The sequence below is a fragment of the Oryctolagus cuniculus genome, chromosome 15 (genome assembly GCF_964237555.1).
Source record: "Oryctolagus cuniculus chromosome 15, mOryCun1.1, whole genome shotgun sequence".
In the NCBI taxonomy this organism is placed as follows: Eukaryota; Metazoa; Chordata; class Mammalia; order Lagomorpha; family Leporidae; genus Oryctolagus; species Oryctolagus cuniculus.
This window is the reverse complement of record NC_091446.1, coordinates 85,095,312-85,113,998: the sequence shown is the minus strand read 5'-3', so window position 1 is coordinate 85,113,998 and position 18,687 is coordinate 85,095,312. Positions and strand designations below refer to the sequence as shown.

The window sequence follows — 18,687 nt, the reverse complement described above, 5'->3', positions numbered from 1 at the left end:
CGGCTGAGGCGGCCGGTAGACCCGCACCTCCGTGCTCCGGCAGCGGCGCTGGGCCGCAGGACTTCTCCCGGCACCTGGGGGACAGAACCTGCCCTGGTCCCGTGAGCCGTGTTTTCTGTGGCCCTCTTGAAGTGTGACAAGGCCCCCGGGGTGAGGAAAAGCTAGACTCCAAAAGGAGCGGTCCTTGTCCCTCCAGGGATGGAAGAAGACAGTGCAATCAAGTGTACAGGGAGAGCCTACATGCCGTAGAAGGTTCTGGAAGGAGGTACCCAAGATGTGTGGGTTATTGGGACTCCTGCCTATTTTTGTTTTTCCAGCTCTAACTCCTTACTTCTCAGTTTCTCCAACCTCACTTCATCTTGGACCTGACAGCCTCTACAGGGCTCATCTGTGCCTCTTAGCAATGTCACTTCCACCCTTCCAGCATTAGGATCTAAAGAGTGTTTTGCGCGGCAGGGAAGCAGTTCTTCAACGCCCCTGAACGACCATTTTAGAGAGGCCAGAAATGATGATGATAAAGGCTATGAATGAGTCACGGAATTTGTTATGCAGAGGGGAGTGACTCAGCAATAAATCTATGCTTCCACAAAGAGCACTGTTAGAAAAGAACTTTAGTGGGGCCGGCGCTGTGGCACAGCAGGTTAAACCGCCGCCTGCAGTGCTGGCATCCCATATGGGCACAGGTCCAAGTTCCTTGCTGCTCCTCTTCTGATCCAGCTCCCTGCTATTAAGCCTGGGGAGGCAGAGGAGGATGGCCCAAGTCCCTGGACCCCTGCCACCCAGGTGGGAGACCCAGATGAAGCTCCTAGCTCCTGGCTTCCTCCTGGCCCTGTCATTGAGGGCCATTTGGGGAGTGAACCAGCGGTGGAAGATTCTGTCTCTCAGTCTCTTCTCTCTATAACTTTGACTTTCAAATAAATACATAAATCTTAAAAAAAAAAAAAGAAAAGAAAAGAAATGTGGAAAAGTAAAGTCTGTTAACTTGATAGTGGAATATGTTTATTTCTGCACTTGGGAATTAGCCTGGCTACAGTTCTGCACGTTATGAAAAAACAAGGACTAAAGGTCCCACGTAGATTTAAAATTTTTTTTAAAGATTTATTTATTTGAAAGAGTTACACAGAGAGAGAAGGAGAGGCAGAGAGAGAGAAGTCTTCCATCTGCTGGTTCACTCCCCAATTGGCCGCAATGGCTGGAGCAGCACCAATCCAAAGCCAGGAGCCAGGAGCTTCTTCTGCGTCTTCCCATGTAGGTGCAGGGCCCCAAGGACTTGTACCGTCTTCCACTACTTTCCCAGGCCACAGCAGAGAGCTGGATGGGAAGTGGATCAGCTGGGACTCAAACCGGCACTGCAGGCGACAGCTTTACCCACTACACCACAGCCCTGACCACGCCCCCCCATGTAGATTTAATCCAGAAAAACAGGGCAGTGTGTGATACCTCATTCCTTGCTGCCCTTCCACCCCTCTGCCGCCTCTTCCTGCCCTCTTAGCTGGTTACACTGCAGTTCTCAGAGATGTTCTAACCTGCTTCCCCATTGCAGGCTGCAAGAAGGCAAATAGGTTTATCTCCCCAAAGTATTTCCTCATCCTCTGTTGAATGACATCAGGAGGAATTTAGAAACCATTTTGGTTGCCAGCACTATGGTATAGAAGGTTAATCTTCAGCTTAGTGTTGGCTATCCCATATGAGCACTGGTTCAGGTCCTGGCTGCTCCACTTATAATCCAGCTCCCTGCTGATGCACCTGGGAAAGCAGCAGAGGATGGCCTGGTGCTTGGGCCTCTGCACCCACGTGGGAGACCCAGAAGAAGCTCCTGGTTCCTGGCTTCGGCCTGGCCCAGCCCCAGTCATTGTGGCCATTTGTGTGTTTTGGGGGAATAAACCAGTGGATGGAAGATTCTCTCTCTCTGCTTTTCAAATAAATAACTAAATCTTTAAAAATAAAAAATAAAATAAAAATAATTTTTGAATTGGCTGTGGAAAACTTAGGGTCTATTCTGGAGCCCTAGGCACCACTATGCCTCCTCACTTGGCCAGGAAGCCACCTGCCTGGTGCTGTGTGCAAAAGGTCTTTATGTGATGATGAGCCTGACTGAGAGACGGCTAGTTTTACTAGTGCCATCAGGTGGGAAGTGGCAAATCCTGGCTTTAAACCACTTAGTTGAATCTTCAGTTCTGTGTTTCTCTTAAACACTACTAGAGGTTCTACTCCTGGCTGCTTTGATTCCCAACCCAGCTTTCTGCTAATGCATGGGGAAAGCAGAGGCAGATAGCCTGTGGGTCCCTTCACCCATGTAGGAGGCACGGATGGAGTTTCTGGCTCCTGGCCTTAGCCTGGGTCAGCCCTGGCTGTTGTAGCCATTTGAGGAATGATCAGGTGACTGGAAAGTGGCTGGAATATCTCTCTGTATCCTGCTCATTCGCGCGCTCTCTCTCTCTCTCTTTCTGTGTGTGTGTGTGTCTGCCTTTCAAATAAACAAATCTTAAAAAAAAAAAAAAAAAAACTACACAGCTACTAGATTGTACGCAGGCACAGGCAGGCCTCACCATATTTGGATTTTGTTTACCGTGGTCATGTTAAGTAACACCCCTGCCTCCACAACAGGGTTCAAATTTCACAGTTCATAGTATGAATCCTAAGCTTCACTGCCAGCTCCTCAGGCCACAGATCACTGCCTACCCTAGAGAAGCACAGGTATTCAGTGACCTGTTATGTTTGCTCTGAGCCTGGGGGCGATTGGCCACTGTGCACGCAGCACTCAGTTCACCTGTAGGTAGAGAGCAGGTACTTTGGGTTGTCTCCCAGTCATATTTAACCCATGTGCTAGTTTACAAAAAAAAAAAAAAAGAAAAAAGAAAAGAAAGAAAGAAATCAAAGGAGGGAATTCCCCAGCAAAATGCAAGTTCAGCCAGTGAACCACAAATGATACTGGTAGGAGTGAAACGCAAATTGAATGCTAAGGGAGTGATACAGGAAGTAGCTTAGCAGGGAGGGAGGAGTTGACACCGTCACTGGATCTGCAGCTGCAGGGGGTGGTCCAAGGGGAGCTTAATATGAAAGAGCAAAGTGTTTAGGAGGAAAGAATGAGCGAGTTCATGGGAAGTGATACCCACAAAATGCTCACATTATAAAAATGTTGGGGATACTTAATGGCATTAAAAATTGCAATGGAGGGGCCGGCACTGTGGTGTAGTGGGCTAAGCCTCTGCCTACAGTGCCGGAATCCCATATGGACACCGGTTGGAGTCCCGGCTACTCCTCTTCTGATCCAGCTCTCTGCTATGGCCTGGGAAAGCAGTACAAGATGGCCCAAATCCTTGGGCCCCTGCACTCACGTGGGAGACCCAGAGGAAGCTCCTGGCTCCTGGCTTTGGATGGCGCAGCCCCGGCCATTGCAGCCAACTGGGGAGTGAACCAGTGGATGGAAGATATCTCTCTCTCTCTCTGCCTCTGCCTCTCTGTAACTCTGCCTTTCAAATAAATAAATAAATCATTTTTTAAAAAATGATAAAAGCTGATTCACATTTATTATAAAACAGTATTAAGATTGCCAAAACATAGGAAAAATATTGTTGTATGACAAATAAAAAGGCAAACATTGCTCAAATTGCCTTTGGTAAGCATTTTTCAAATAAAACTCAATATTCCTGACTTTCAAATATTTATTTATTTGAAAGGCAGAGTGACAGAGAGAGAAAGACTGAGAGAGAGATCTGTTTTCCATCTGCTAGTTCATTCCCCAGATGGCTGCAATGGCTGGGACTGGGCTAAGCTGAAGCCAGGATCCAAGAACTCCAGCCTACCCTCCCACATGGCTTGCAGGGTCACCACACTTGGCTCATCTTTTGCCTTCCCAGGCTCATAAACAGGAAACTAGATCAGAAGTGGAGTAGCCAGGAGTTGAACTATTACTCTGACGTGGGATACTGGTCTTGCAAATGGTGGCTTAACCCACTGAGCCACAGTGCCAGCCCTTCCTGATATATTAAGTGAAACAGTACTAAATAAATGTTAGTTTTCCTATTTGCCTTGCCATGTACATTTATAACTGAAAATCAGAGAGCTTTTAATGTTTTAGCAAAAAATTGTGTAGGTGGGGAATGGGTGTTTGGCCTGCTGATTAAAATACTACTTGGGATAATATTTACACTGAAGTCTTGACTCTGTTCCAAATTACCCACTTCCTGCTGATGTGCACCCTGGGAGCGGTGGTGATGCCGAATCCTTGGATCCCTGCCCCTAATGTGGGAGACCTGGATTGAGTTCCAGGCTCCTGGTTGTGGCCTGGTCCAGCCCCAGTTATTGCAGTATTTGGGTAGTGAACCAATGAATGGGAGATTTCTCTCTGTCTCTCTGCCCCTCAAATAAATACATTTTTGAAGGTCACAGAATAATCGTAATATCTCCCATGGATTATTAAGGTCACTTTGCATGGTTTCACATTGCATGTTCACTTTTACAGTCTCACACTGCTGTGCAAAGTGAGGCCACACATGTACACACATGCACACAGAGCAAAGTATCAGTCTGGTGTGAGAGGACGGTGGTTAGATGGGACTCTTGCACTCTGGGTTTCTGTGCAGCCCTCTACTATCTGGTTAGCTTTGAAAGAGCTGCTTACCTTCCCTGGATTGAGTGGCCTTGACAGTGAAATTGAAGTAAACCATCTTAGCTGGGGCTGTTCAGTGCTGGCCTGACTTGACAATCAGACCTGTCTTGTCCTCATAGAGTGGGCCCCCTGAGACTCAATCTACAATGAAGTCTTGAATATGGAATCTGTAAATTAGTCTTCTGACATCTTTAAAAGCAATGAAAAGCAACACGATACTTCCTATGAACTTAAAACTTAGCATTTCCTGTTGGGATGTTGGATACAAACCATAAAATTGGTTTCCATCTGTCCTGACCAGACCTGACAGAGATGTTTCCACAGATAAGCTCCCATCACCTAGGCTACTCTTGGTGCCAAATCCACTCAGCCCACTGTGCCCCTCAACCAGACCTTCATGTTTGTAAGTAGGAAAGGATTCTGGAAGTTTCACTTTTGCTCCATTTTTTTAATTAAAAAAAATTTAAAGATTAATTTATTAATTTATTTATTTGAAAGTCAGAGTTACAAAGAAAAAGGGAGAGACAAAGAGACAATGAGATCTTCCATCTGTTGGTTTACTCCCCAGATGACCACAATGGCCAGGACTGGGCCAAACCGAAGCCAGGAGCCAGGAGCTTCTTACAGATCTCCCACACAGGTGGTAGGGACCCAACCACTGGGGCCATCTTCCACTGTTCTTCCTAGGCTATTAACGGAACTAATGGGCCGGAGCTGTGGCATAGCGAGTAAAGCCTCTGCCTTCAGTTCGATTCCTGGCTGCTCCACTTCTGATCCAGCTCTCTGCTATAGCCTCGGAAAGCAGTAGAAGATGGCCCAAGTCCTTGGGTCCCTGCGCCCACATGGCAGACCCAGAAGCTCCTGGCTCCTGGCTTCGGATCAGCATAGCTGTAACTGTTGTGGCCACTTGGGGAGTGAACCAGAGGATAGAAGACCTCTCTCCCTCTCCCTCTCCCTCTGCCTTTCAAATAAATAAATAAATCCTTCAAAACAAAAAGGGAGCTGGATCTGAAGTGGAGCAGCCATGACAGGAACAGGTGCCTACACCGAGTGCCAGCATTTCAGGTGGCGGCTTTACCTGCTATGCCACAAAGCTGGCCCGGATTTAAAAAAAAAAAAAAAAAAAAAAAAAAAAAACAACTTTTTTTTTTTTTTAACAGAGAAAGGGAGAATGACAGGACAGACAGGGAGAGATCTTCCATCCATTGGTTCACTCCTCAAATGGCTGCAACAGCCAGGCAAGGGCCCAAGTGCTTGGACCTGGACCATCTTCCGCAGCTTTCCTAGGCACATTAGCCGCTGTTCCCATGTGGGAAAAACGGATGAAGTTCCTGGCTCCTAGCTTTGGTCTGGCCATCTCGGGAGTGAACCAGACAATTGAAAGATCTCCCTCTCCCTCCCCCACCTCTGTCTGTAATTTTGCCTTTTAAATTAAATTTAAAAACAAAACAAAAAACTTAAGCCCTGGAGGTAGAGCCAGAGCAAAATGTCCTGAGGCCTAGTGGCACACCTTCATTCTCTGTCCTTGAGATTTCAAGGCCCTGGGCTGTTCACATAGGAAGCAATTTATAACAAGCCGCTTGCAAATCTTAGCCACTGGACAAGGACTTTCATGTGAAGTCACCCAATGTAGGGTAACATTTCATAGGTGACAAATGGAGTTACAGTGAGTCCTGGTGGGACTCCATTCTTTTTAAAACTGTCTTTCAAGATTCATTTTATTTATTTGAAGAACAGTTACAGAGAGAGGTAGAGACAGAGAGAAAAGACAAAGACAGAGAGGTATTCCATCCTATGGTTCACTCCCCAAATGGCCGTAACAGCCAGAGCTAAGCCGATCCGAAGCCAGGAGCCAGAAGCTTTTTCCAGGTCTCCCACATGGGTACAGGGGCCCAGGCACTTGGCCCATCCTTTACTGCTTTCCCAGGCTCATTAGCAGGGAGCTGGATCAGAAGTGGAGGAAGCAGGACCCAAACCGGCGCCCATATGGGATGTGGACGCTGCAGGCCAGGGCTTTAACCCGCTGCGCCACAGCACCTGCCTGGGTCTCCATTCTAAGATGAGAAGTAAATACACCCACAAGCTAAAAGTGTCCTGATAAGGAATTACAAGGCCGCACTTTCTTCTGTATATACACGTGAAACTCCCTAAAGCAAAGTGAAGTTGATGATGGAATTCAGTAATTAGGGGTGGGTGTTTGGCAGAGTTTAACTGAACCACAGGATGGAAGATCTCTGTGTGTCTGTGTCTCTGTGTTTTGTGTGTGTGTGTTGTTGTTTTTTTTTTTTTTTTTTTTTTAGAAATTCAGTAATTAGAATTAAAAGCAAGATTTATCAGACAGAGGAGTTGTGACCCTACAGGGTAAGCCCAGAAGGGCATTGAGGCAGAGCCCCAACCCCATTCCCAGCCCCAAGGCAGCTCTCAGAGTGCCAGGTGGGTGATAGGGTTTGTGGGTTTCCTTTATGGTAGCCTAAAGCTGTGTCCTCCCACAGAGGCCTGCTGAACAGGGGAAATGCTGCTAGTGCCACTGGAGACTTGACTTTAGTTTTGCTAAACACTAGTTTTAATTGTAAAATGCACATAAAGCTTACCATCTTAGTCATTCTTCAGTGTACAGTTCAGATGTAATAACCACATGTTGTGTGAGCCAGTCTCTTGTCATCTTGCAAAACTGAAATTCCTCAACCATAAAACCACTCCCCAATTCCTCCCCCTCTCCTACCCCAGCAGCCACCATTCTACTTTGCTTATATGAATTTGACTATTCTGGGTCCTGCAAGTGGAAACAAGTATTATTTGCCGTTCTGGGACTGGCTTATTTCTCCTAGCATAACACACAGGTTTATGCATGGGTTAGCCTGTGTCAGAATTTCCTTCCTTTCTAAGACTGAATGATATTCCATTGGTAGAGTCAGATTAAAAAAATTTTTTTTTACAGGCAGAGTGGACAGTGAGAGAGAGAGAGAAAGGTCTTCCTTTTCCGTTGGTTCACCCTCCAAATGGCCGTTGCGGCCGGCGCACCATGCTGATCTGAAGCCAGGAGCCAGGTGCTTCTCCTGGTCTCCCATGCGGGTGCAGGGTCCAAGCACTTGGGCCATCCTCCACTGCACTCCCAGGCCACAGCAGAGAGCTGGACAGGAAGAGGAGCAATCGGGACAGAATCCGGCACCCCGACTGGGACTAGAACCTGGGGTGCCGGTGCCGCAGGTGGAGGATTTGCCTATTGAGCCGCGGCGCTGGCCATTAATTTTTTTTTTTTTTTTTTTTAGTTTGAAAGCCAGAGCAAGAGAGAGCAGATAGATATAGAAATATTCTACCCATTGGTTCTCCTCCCCACAATGGCTGCAACAACACCCAGGGCTGGGCCAAACCAACGCCAGGAGCCAGGAGTTTCATCCATGGGGGTGCTGAGGCCCAAGTACTTGGGCCATCTTCCACTGCTTTCCTAGGCACACCAGCAGAGAACTGGATAGGAAGTGGAGCTGCCAGGACTCAAAGCAGTGCTCACTTGCAATGCTGGCGTTTGCAGGTGGTGGCTTAATCCACTGTACCCTGTGGCTGGCCCCAGAAGCCTGGAACTTAATCTGGGTCTCCTACATGGCTGGTAGGCATCCAAGTAACTGAGCCATCACTTGCTTCTGTCTACGTTACTCACCAGCAGGAAGCTGTTATGGGAAGCAGAGCTGGGACTAACATGCAAGCATTCCAATATGTCTTGTAACGTGTCAGAACTTGGGGATATGAGCATACTGCTGCACCAAACCTCCACCCTAATAACTTTAATTAATTAATTAATTACATGCAGAATACATGAATAGAGTATTCAGTATATACTGAATCATATACAAATATTAAAATAACTTTGCCTATTTCTTCTTTTTTTGTAATTGTGGCTACTAGAATATTTTTAATCATGTGGAAAGTGTGTATATGAAAAAGCTGTGCATCAATTTTTTTACTTATTTAAAGATTTATTTACTTATTTAAAAGGCAGAGGTACAGAGAGGGAGAAACAGAGGCAGAGAGGGAATGAGAGAGAGGGAGAAACTTCCATTTGCTGGTTCACTTCCTAAATGGCCACAACAGCCAGGGCTCTGCCAGGTTGAAGCCAGGAGTTTCCTCTGGGTCTCCCATATGGGTGCAGGGGCCCAAACACTCAGGCCATCTCCTACGGCTTTCCCAGGCTCATTAGCAGGGAGCTGGATCAGAAGAGCAGCCTGGACTTGAACTGGCAGCCATATGGGAATCTGGCACTGCAGGTGGCAACTTTACCACAGCACTGGCCCCACTATGCATGTTGCATGGATTTAAAAACTTATTCTGCACAAAAATAAACTTCCCTTTTACATTCTGTTTTCCATTAACTTTTTGAGGCAGCCCCCTCCCTCTCCTACCACATAATGAAAACCTGATTGCAAAAACTCCTTCTCTCTACGTTGCAATTTTTGTATGTCAAATAAACCTTCATGCTTGCTTCTGCCTTTAGCATTCATGACCATTTTTCATTATGAAAGGATTTCCTGAATGGAAACATCTGTCCCCTGTTACTGTGAAAGGCTGGGCTGTCCTATGGTGACTTGTTTGCTGTTTGGGCTTGGGTATTTTGTTTTCTGTCTTGTTAATGTGTTAGCTTGGTGGCTTCCCTTACCGTGTTAATTGCTGTGCCTGGGGAAGGCAGAGGGCTGCCTGACAACAAGGAGGGCTCAGGAGATGTGTTAATGTGCTTGCAGAATCAAGAGAGAGAGAGATCTTCCTTCCTTTGCTTTTGATTTGACAATGCTGCCTTGCACAACTTCTGTTTAGTGTGGTTCTTACATTTTGAGAGATTTTTTTCACTCTCAAAGCAGTCAGGAATCCTGGGCTTACCTGGCTCATGTGACAGTGTAACAGGCCTAGACCAGGTGTGATTCCTTTCAGAATCTGATAGCTGCATACCTTTTTCCTTCTTTCTTTTAGATTTATTTTATTTATTTGAAGGGTAGAGTTACTGGGAGAAAAAGTGGGATCTTCCATTTGCTGGTTCACTACCCAGATGGCCTCAATGCCCAGAGCTGGAATGATCTGCAGCCAGGAGCTTTGTCCCGGTCTCCCATGTGGGTGAACTCAGGAGGGAATTAAAAAACGTCAGGAAGGGCTCCTGGCTTCGGATTGGCGCAGCTCCAACTGTTGTGGCCATCTGGGGAGTGAGCCAGAGGAAGACTCTCTGTGCCTCAAAAAAAAAAAAAAAAAAAAAAAAAAAAGTCAGGAGGGGGAAGAGGTAGAGGTAAGGTAAGGAGGAAGATGTCTGTTGTGACTATACTTCAGCAGCTCATGCCAGTGGTGTTCGTGATGCAATAACTATTCCCACTACTCTGGTCAACAGCAAAAATCCGGCTTCTCCCTGGAGAGCAAGTTGTGCAGAAGCATTTGTCTTCGTAAGGTTTTTATTTTGGGATAATCTTAGATCCACAGAACATTTGCAGATTGCACAGGGAGCTTCTTTACCACGTTTATCTAACCCTATAGTTAGATAACCACGGCACATTTATTTCCCCCAAATATAATATTATTCAAGCACATTTATTAAAACTAAGAAACTGGTATATTAAGACTGTAGCTTATCTGATTTAACCAATTTCTCCAGCAATGTCTTTTTTTTTTCCAGCAATGTCCTTCGGCTGTTCTTGAACACAATCCAGAATCACATTTAGCAAATGAGTATTTTATATACTACGATCTTGATCGCTTACCACTATCATTAGAAAGATTAGGCATCCAGGCTTTGAGATCTTTCAGTGTGCACGAGGTATGTCTAACTCACGTATATAAGTGTATTCTTACAGGCAATGCCCGTCAGGGGCAGTCAGGGTGGTGGAATGGGTGACTTCCGGGAATGGATGTATTCCTCGCTCCACCAGTTATTACTGAGTTGTGAGTTTCGCGCTGAAGGAGCCCTCGCTCCCCGGGGAACCATGCGGCCTCAGGAGACTAGTTCTAGCCGGCTGTGACAGCATCTGGGGTTGTGGCTGGCGATGTGGGGGAAGGCGCCAACCGATCTGGCTCGGTGCTGTCAGAAAACAAGGGCAATTCGGGGATTATCTTGGCGATTTTTAGGTAGAAGGCAGAAGCCCCGGAGCAGGGCTAGCAAAGCCGGAGCCGTCCGTCACCGTGGTGTTTCCTTATCTGAGGCGAACCGGTGCTTGCCTTTCACCACTCGGACTCCGTTACGGAGCGGCCTTATTTTGTTCTCCTTCCGAAACACCCTCGCCTGACCGCCCACATCCTGCGAAATCGTTTACGTCTAGCATGGCGCCTGCAGCCCGCCTTTTTCTGAGCCACGTTCAGAAGAGAAACAGCGCGGCCTCGCGCAGACGCCGGGCGCCACCCGGGGCACGCACGCGGACCCGAGGGCTCCGGCAGGCTCGTCGGGCGCGGCCGCGCGGGCCTCGGCCTCCCCGCGCTCGCCCGCCGCAGGGAGCGGCTCCCGTCGTCTCCCCTCGGGCGGCTCCAGCGCTCCCTCAGCGCCGCCTCGCCCTTCAGCGGGCTCGCGCATGCGCCGCCGCAGCCCGCCCCGCGGCGCGCGCGTCACAATGGCGCCGGGGTGGAGGCCGAACCGCGCGCCGTGTCTTCCTGAGGAAAGCGGGCCCCGGAGGGCGGCCGTTCATTCGGTGGGCGCTGCCACCGCTGGCTGCAGAGCGGGCCCGTGGGGCCGAGCACGCCGGGAGCCGGAAGTCCCCTGACTGACGGGCGGGCGCGCGCCTGCCACCGCCCCTCGGAGGCCCCGCCCAGGGCGCGCCGCCGCGGTTCCCATGGTAACGGTAAACAAGCGGCTCTAGCTCACTGACCGCCGCTGGAGTGCCCAGTGTAGCGGCCTCCTCTAGGTAGGTGCTGGAGCCGGAGCGTGGCCCGGTGGGGGGCGGCGGTCTCAATCCCTGGACTGGCCCCGCTGCGGGTGTTGCCTGCGCGGCTGGTGTCGCGAGTGGGCGAGGCGGGGTCCGAGGGCGAGGGTCGCTCTCCCCGGCTCTGCTGCGCCTTGGGCTCTGCGGGGCAGCGGCCGGCGAGGCGGGGCCGGACGTTGAGCCCCGCACGCGGTGGGGGCGGGGTGGCGCCGTCCGCGGGCCAGGGACTGCGGGGCCCGAGGGAGCCCTGAGTATGGCTGCTGGCCCCAGTGGGGAGGGGCCAGTCCGTTTACCCTGCGGGAATGGAGGCCTGGGGACCCTGCCGAGGCACCCACTCCCGGGCGGGAATGTAGTCCCGGGTGGGTGGGCGTGTGGGGGCCTGGAGGGACCACAGGACTGCACCCTCTGCACGGACTCTGCCAGCGGTGCCGTCGAGAACAGAGGTTCTAGTAGTTACCTCTTTTAAGAGTAAGGCAGATTGAATTCAAGTGGGGGGGCGGGGCTTGACAGGGACCACGGCATTGGGTTCTTGCAGTGGGGGGGGTGTTGCACTCCTGGTTTTTCTTCTTCATTTTAAAAAGTGACCTATGTTCATCTACTTGAAAACTCTTTTGACAGAGACAATACCAAGGTCAAGATCTATCCAGTGACACACTTGCCAAATGGCCAGGCCGTAGCCAGGAGCCCAGACCTCCATCCCAGGGTCCTGACAGAGGCGGCTGTGGGAATCCAGAGCTCCCTGCTAGACCTAATCCAGTTTCTTATCTGCCCTAGTGAGGGGTCAGATGGGTTAATAGGTAGTCAGGGAGGTCCCAGTGGAATTTGGGGTGTGAAACGTTTGCTCCCTTCCCTGTTTGCTAGAACAAACAGGCCGCCCTCCTTCCGAATCTCCACGTTTACCATGAGAATAGCCAGGGAGCTCACAGGTTCCTGTGAAAACTAGTTACCTGCCCCACCCTTCTAGATAGGGTAAAGAATTGTAAATCAGGGCTTTGGATAGGTTTTTGTCCCCCCCCCCCCCAACTGAATGCAGTCTGATGGCCAAGTTGTTGTGGTTTTTTTTTTTCCTTCAAAATTGTACATAAAATCCCCTATACTACAAGGTTCTTGGTCCGTGCCACTCTGGGTGGGGGTCTTTGACTCTAATAAATCTTTTAAATCTCTGATTGGAAATTCTTCCAAGTAACAATGATTTCTCTGCCGCCGTTTTCCCGTAACACTCTCATGTAAGAACACAACCAGGAGACATAGATAAAGGTGAACAAAATAGCAGGATGAATCAAAACACAAGGCACATTGAAGACAAGAGTGCGGCCAATCTCATGACGGGGAATTTTCTCCACCAAAGATAGACTTGACCTTTTTATAGAATAAGGTGCGTATGGTTTTTCCACAACGCTGGTCCTCCAGATTTATTTATTTATTTTATAAGGTTCTGGATGCCTGTGTCACGTGTGGCCCCACATTGCTGGCCTCCAGATGTCACTATATTTATTTGGTTTGAAATATTTCCTCCTTGATTTCGTTTGCTTCCTGGTCTTTTCTGTTGCCTGTTCATGGAATAGTTAACTATTTTTTTTTCCTCCAATCATATCCTTAAAAAATTTTTTTAAAAAACTTTATGTATTTGAAAGCAGAGTGAGAGATCTTCCATCGCTGGTTCACTCTGCAAACGTCTGTGACATCTGAGCCTGGGCCAGGATGAAGCCAGGAGCCAGAAACTCCATCCTGGTCTCCCATGTGGGTGGCAGAGGCCCAAGGTTTGGGCCATCTCCTGCCTTTGACAGATGCACTTTAGCAGGAAGCTGTATCAGGAGCTGAATAGCTAGGACTCAAACCAGTGCTCTACTAGGGGATGTGGGTATCCCAGGTGGCAGCTTAACCCACTGCACCATAATGCCTGCTCCATCTGGTCATATCCTTATATACATTGTGTACTGATTCCTTTTAAACTCATTTGGGAAAGAATTTGAATTTTTAGTTTAGGATTAGTCCAGGGCTTTGTGTTAGGCTTCATATATTTCCTTTATGATCAAATGTTTTTTTCAATTTTCTTATTTACCTATTTGAAAGTCAAAGTTAGAGGGAGAGATAGAGAGAGGGGGAGAGATCTTCTGTCTGCTGGTTCACTCTCCAAATGGCTGCAGTGGCCAGAACTAGGCCAGGACAAAGCCAGGAGCCTGGAGCTTCATCCGGGTCTTCTGCTGCTTTCCCAGGCCATTAGCAGGGAGCTGGATGGGAAGTGGAGCAGCCTGGACTTGAACCAGTACCCATATGAGATGCCAGCATTGCTTTTGTATGTAGCTTTTTCTCCCACATTTTAAAAAACAGATTTATTTGTTTGTTTGAAAGTCAGAGTCACAGACAGAGATGGAGAGCCAGAGAGAGAGAGAGAGAGCGAGAGCTTCCGTCTTCTGGTTCACTCCCCTGATGGCTACAACAGCCAGAACTGGGCCAGGCTGAAGCCAGAGGGGCCCAAGCACATGGGTCATCCTTTGCTGCGCCTCATGGGCCACCAGCAGAGAGTTGGATCTGAAGTGGAGCAGCTGGGACATGAGTAGCCAGGACACTAATGGCACCCGCATGGGATACGAGCATTGCTGGTGGCAGCTCTACCCACTGTGCCACAGTGTCGGCCCTTCTTATCTTAAAAATAAGAAATACGGCCTTATAGACTTTTGGTAGGATTCTAAAATGGTAATAGCCACTCTGGAAAGCATTTTAATGGTTCCTCAAAAATTAAAAATATAATTGCATTGTAATTCAGCAATACTACTTATAGTGATATATCTAAAAGAAATGAGACAGGCAAATATTTTGTATACCCATATTCATAGCAATGTTATTCACAGTTATGAAAGTGAAAGTAACCCAAGAGTTCATTAATAGATGAATAGGTACACAGAATGGCACATACATAAAATGGAGTATTATTCAGCTTTGTATATATGCTAAAAACATTTGTAGTTTTTACTGTGTATGTTTGTTTATTTTAAGGATTTATTTATTTATTTGAAAGAGTTATACTAAGAAGGAGAGGCAGAGAGAGGTCTTCCATCTACTAGTTTACTTCCCAATTGGCCACAATGGCCGGAGCCGGGCCTATCCAAAGCCAGGAGCCAGGAACTTTTTCCAGGTCTCCCATGCATGTGCAGGTGCCCAAGGACTTGGGCCATCTTCTACTGCTTTCCCAGGCATAGCAGAGAGCTGGATCAGAAGTGGAGCAGCTGGGACTTGAACCAGTGCCCATATGAGATGCCGGCATTGCAGCTGGCAGCTTTACCCATTTCTCCACAGCGCCTGCCCCACTGTGTATGTTTATATATGAATTAAACAATATGTTTTCCTTAGTGCCTACATTTGTTAATCAGTGCTGTCTTCCAAGGTTTTTGCAAGTTATTGCAAAGTTATTGCAAGTTATTTGCAAGGTTATTGCAGGTTCAATGGTAATTTTGGCTGTTTTATAACCTTTCATGTAGTAAGTGGGCCACATGCTTCAGCAGTGTACTGTTTGCAGGATGGGATATTACAGTGGTGCTTTGCACAAGCACCTGTCTCCTGGGGCACATATGCCAGACTTCCTTCTGGCTGTGTACCTGTGCCATAGGTACAGGACCATAGGATTTGTCCACATTCTGCTTCATAACACAAGGATAGTTTCCAAAGCAGTTGTGCCAGCCCACCCAGTGGTACTGCTGTATCATACAGGAAGCATACATGTAACTATAAAATAAAACCATGGGACTGGCCTTGAGGCGCAGAGGCCCACGCCGCGGTCTGCATGGCCAGCATCCCACAGGAACTCTGGTTTGAGTCTCTGCTGCTCCATTTCTTCCTTTTTTTTCTTTTTTAAGATTTTATTTATTGAGAGAGAGAGTTACAGAGAGAAAGGTCTTCCATCCACTGGTTCACTCCAAATGGCTACAACCTCTGTAGCCATTGTAGCTGGACCGACCTGGTGAGCTTGTTTGCTATGTCTGTGTCTATTTTTGAAATGTGAACTATTTTGTTCTTTTAAAAAAGTGGCTGTTGAGTTTTGATGCTTCATTATCGTTTCTGAATTACAAGTCCAGACATGGGATTTGCATATATTTTCCTCTGGTTTGTACTTTAACTTTTCTGAACAACAACAACAAAAAGTCAGGTTTATCTACTTCTCCTTTTCTGGATCATGCACTTTTTTTTTTTTTTTAAATATTTATTTATTTGAAAGAGTTACAGGGTGGTGGAGGAGAGAAAGAGAAGGGTCTTCCATCTGCTGGTTCATTCCCCGAATGGCCACCACGGCCAGAGCTAAGCTGATCCGAAGCCAGGAGCCAGAAGCTGCTTCTGGGCCTCCCAGGAGGTTGCAGGGGCCTAAGTACTTGGGCCATCTTCCATTGCTTTCCCAGGCTAATTAGCAGAGAGCTGGATTGGAAGAGGAACAGCCAGGACATGAATCAGCACCCATATGAAATGTTGGCACTGCAGGTGGAAGCTTAACCTTTCATGTCACAGGGCTGGCTCCAATGGTATTATAAATTTTTTTCTTTTAAAAATACATTTATTTATTTGAGAGTTAAAGAGAATGAGAGAGAGGAGGATATTATACCTTAGATTTCTACATGTTGTATTGGTGTTATACAGAAAAATTATTCATTTTTGTAGTTGATCTCATATTCTACTGTGAAGAGTCATGCTGGAAATTGAGGGTGGAAAATATTCCCCCCAAAAGTTTTCCTTAGCAAGGCCACAAGTGCTTGCCTGCCCACTCCTTGGGAGCTTCCAGTCTTAACATGAGAATAGCAAGGGAGTGGGGGCTCCACCCTTCTGAGCTCCCAGTTTATTGTGAAAACAAATTAGGTGTCTTAGCTCTGGGATGGCTCTTTTGTTCTATCCTGAGTGAGCCAGACAGGGTCAAGGATTGCAAATCAGGTCTTTTGATGGGTTTTGTCCCCTGTCTTGTACCTGAATGTCAATCAAAACTGTGCTTAATTAAAACCTGCCAGAGACCACTTTGGGGTGGATTTTGCTCTCTTGGAAGCCCCCCATCCATGCTGCTCTGGCTGGAGGTCTTTGAGTCTAATAAATCTTGCTTTTAAGTCTCTCTGCTTGTCTGCTTGGAAATTCTTCTATGTGAGACAAAGAACCTTGGTAATACCTTCTTCGTCATAACACTGTGACCGTGGTCATCATATAAGCTCTAGGTTTTTCTTTTTGGTATATTTCTTGAGATTTCCATGTAGCAGACCTGGACATCAGCACATAGGAGTTATTTTACTTCTGCTCCAATCCATACTCAACTTTTATTTCCTCTTCCATTGATTTAATGCATTGCTCAGAAAAAAGAAGAGCTTGTTCCCAGTTTAGGGAAGAAATGTACAGTTTTTTTTTTTTTTTCCCCAGTGTGATGCCAGCTGTAGTATTTTTAAGGTTTTCAAAAATATTTTTAAAGTTTATTTTTATTTGAAAGGCAGAGCAACAGAGAGAGAGAGATCTTTTCATCTGCTGGTTTGAAAATACCTCTAACAGCTGGGCCTGGACCAGGCCTGAAGCCAGGAACCAGGAACTCCCAACTGGGTGTCCCCTGTAGGTGGCAGGGTCCCCAGGTACTTGGATCATAGTCTGCTACCTCCCAGGAAGCTGGATAGCAGCAATGGACTTGATCCCAGACATACGGAAATGGGGGTGCAGGCTTCCTAAGTAGCCACTTCAGCTGCTTCCTCAAAACTCCCCTCCCCCCCAGCTGTAGTGTTTGTTGATGCTTTTAACCAAGTTGAGCTGGTTCTCCTCAGTTTGTTTTTCTGCGGTGGTGATTTTATCGTAAAAAGTGTGATTTGGCAACAGCCAAACAGAACTTCTATGCCCTCTCTGGCACAATTTCAAGTGCTCCTGTGTTTGCCAGCCTGCAGGCTACACCCCCCACCCCCACACACTGTTTCTAACTTGGTAAAGGTTTTCATCATCTATGTTGGTACTTTGTTCAGTGTCTTTTCTGTGTCATATCACACAATCACGTCATTGTTACCCCAGCTATTAATATGCTGTATTACGTAGATTGATTTTCAGATGCTGATTCCAAACCCTACTTGGGTGTGGTTTATAATTGCTTTTACATATTGCTGAGTTCTGTTTGCTCATATTTTATGAAAGACTTGACATCTGTATTTATGAGGGATATTGATTTTTTAAAAACGATTTATTTTTTATTTATTTGAAAGGCAGCGCACAGAGGGAGGAGGAGAGAATCTTCCATCTGCTGGTCCACTTCTCAAATGGCCACAATGGCTGGGGCTGGGCCAGGCCAAAGGCAGGATCCCAGAGCTTCCTCCGGGTCTCCCACATGGGTACACGGGCCCAAACATGTGGGGCCATCTTGCACTACTTTCCCAGGCACTTCAGCAGGGAGCTGCATCAGAAGTGGAGCAGCCAGCTCTTGAACTGGTGCCTAAATGGGATCCCGGCATCGCAGGTGGAGGCCCAACTTGCTGTGCCACAGCCCAGGCCCCTAATCTTTTTTTGTTTGTTTCCTTTTAACTGTCTTTGAGTTTGATATCTGGGTGTAACACTGACCTTATTCAATGAGAATGGAAGTAGTTTTAACTCCCATTTTGTGGGAGATATTTATAAAAATTGTCTTAATCCTTCTTTAAATATTTGGTATACTTTTCCATTGAAACTGAGTCTGAAGATGTTTTGGAAATTTTTCAATTACAGATTCAGTATCTTTATTTCGTGTTGGATGAGTTATGGTACTAGCTTTTAGGAGAATTGGCACGTTTCACCCAAGTTTCCAGATTTGTGAGATAGAGTTCTTTATGGTTTCCTCATATGACTCTCCGATGTCATCTGGTCAAAATCGAGAATTTTCAGCTATTACTTCCTTGAATATTTTCTAGTTCCGTAGACTCCCTGTGGGACTCTGATAACATGAATGTCGGGTCTTTTGTGACTCAATTTTGATTGGGTAAATTCTGTTGTTTGATATTCTTTTTTTTTTTTTTTTTTTTAATTTTTTAAGAGTATTTATTTATTTGGAAGGCAGGAGAGTCAGAAATAGAGGGAGAGATGGAAAGAACAATATCTTTCATCTGATGATTTACTCCCCAAATGGCTGCTATAGGCGTGGGTGAGCCAGGCTGAAGCCAGGAGCCTGGAACTCCATCCTGGTTTCCCTCATGGGTAGCAGGTGCACAAACACTGGGCCATCTGCTGCTG

The 18,687-nt window shown here is 47.1% G+C and overlaps 1 long non-coding RNA gene across 5 annotated transcripts in view; it reads left to right on the top strand.

Annotated features, from left to right (window-relative positions):
- Positions 1–272: 272 nt before the first annotated feature.
- The window catches only part of LOC103345532 (uncharacterized), a 44,370-nt gene continuing 25,955 nt past the window's right edge, over positions 273–18,687 (top strand). For all 5 annotated transcript variants that reach the window (XR_007915939.2, XR_007915938.2, XR_011382631.1 and 2 more), the window contains exon 1: positions 273–11,472. This is a non-coding gene — a long non-coding RNA (uncharacterized lncRNA). The remainder of the gene's footprint in view (positions 11,473–18,687) is intronic.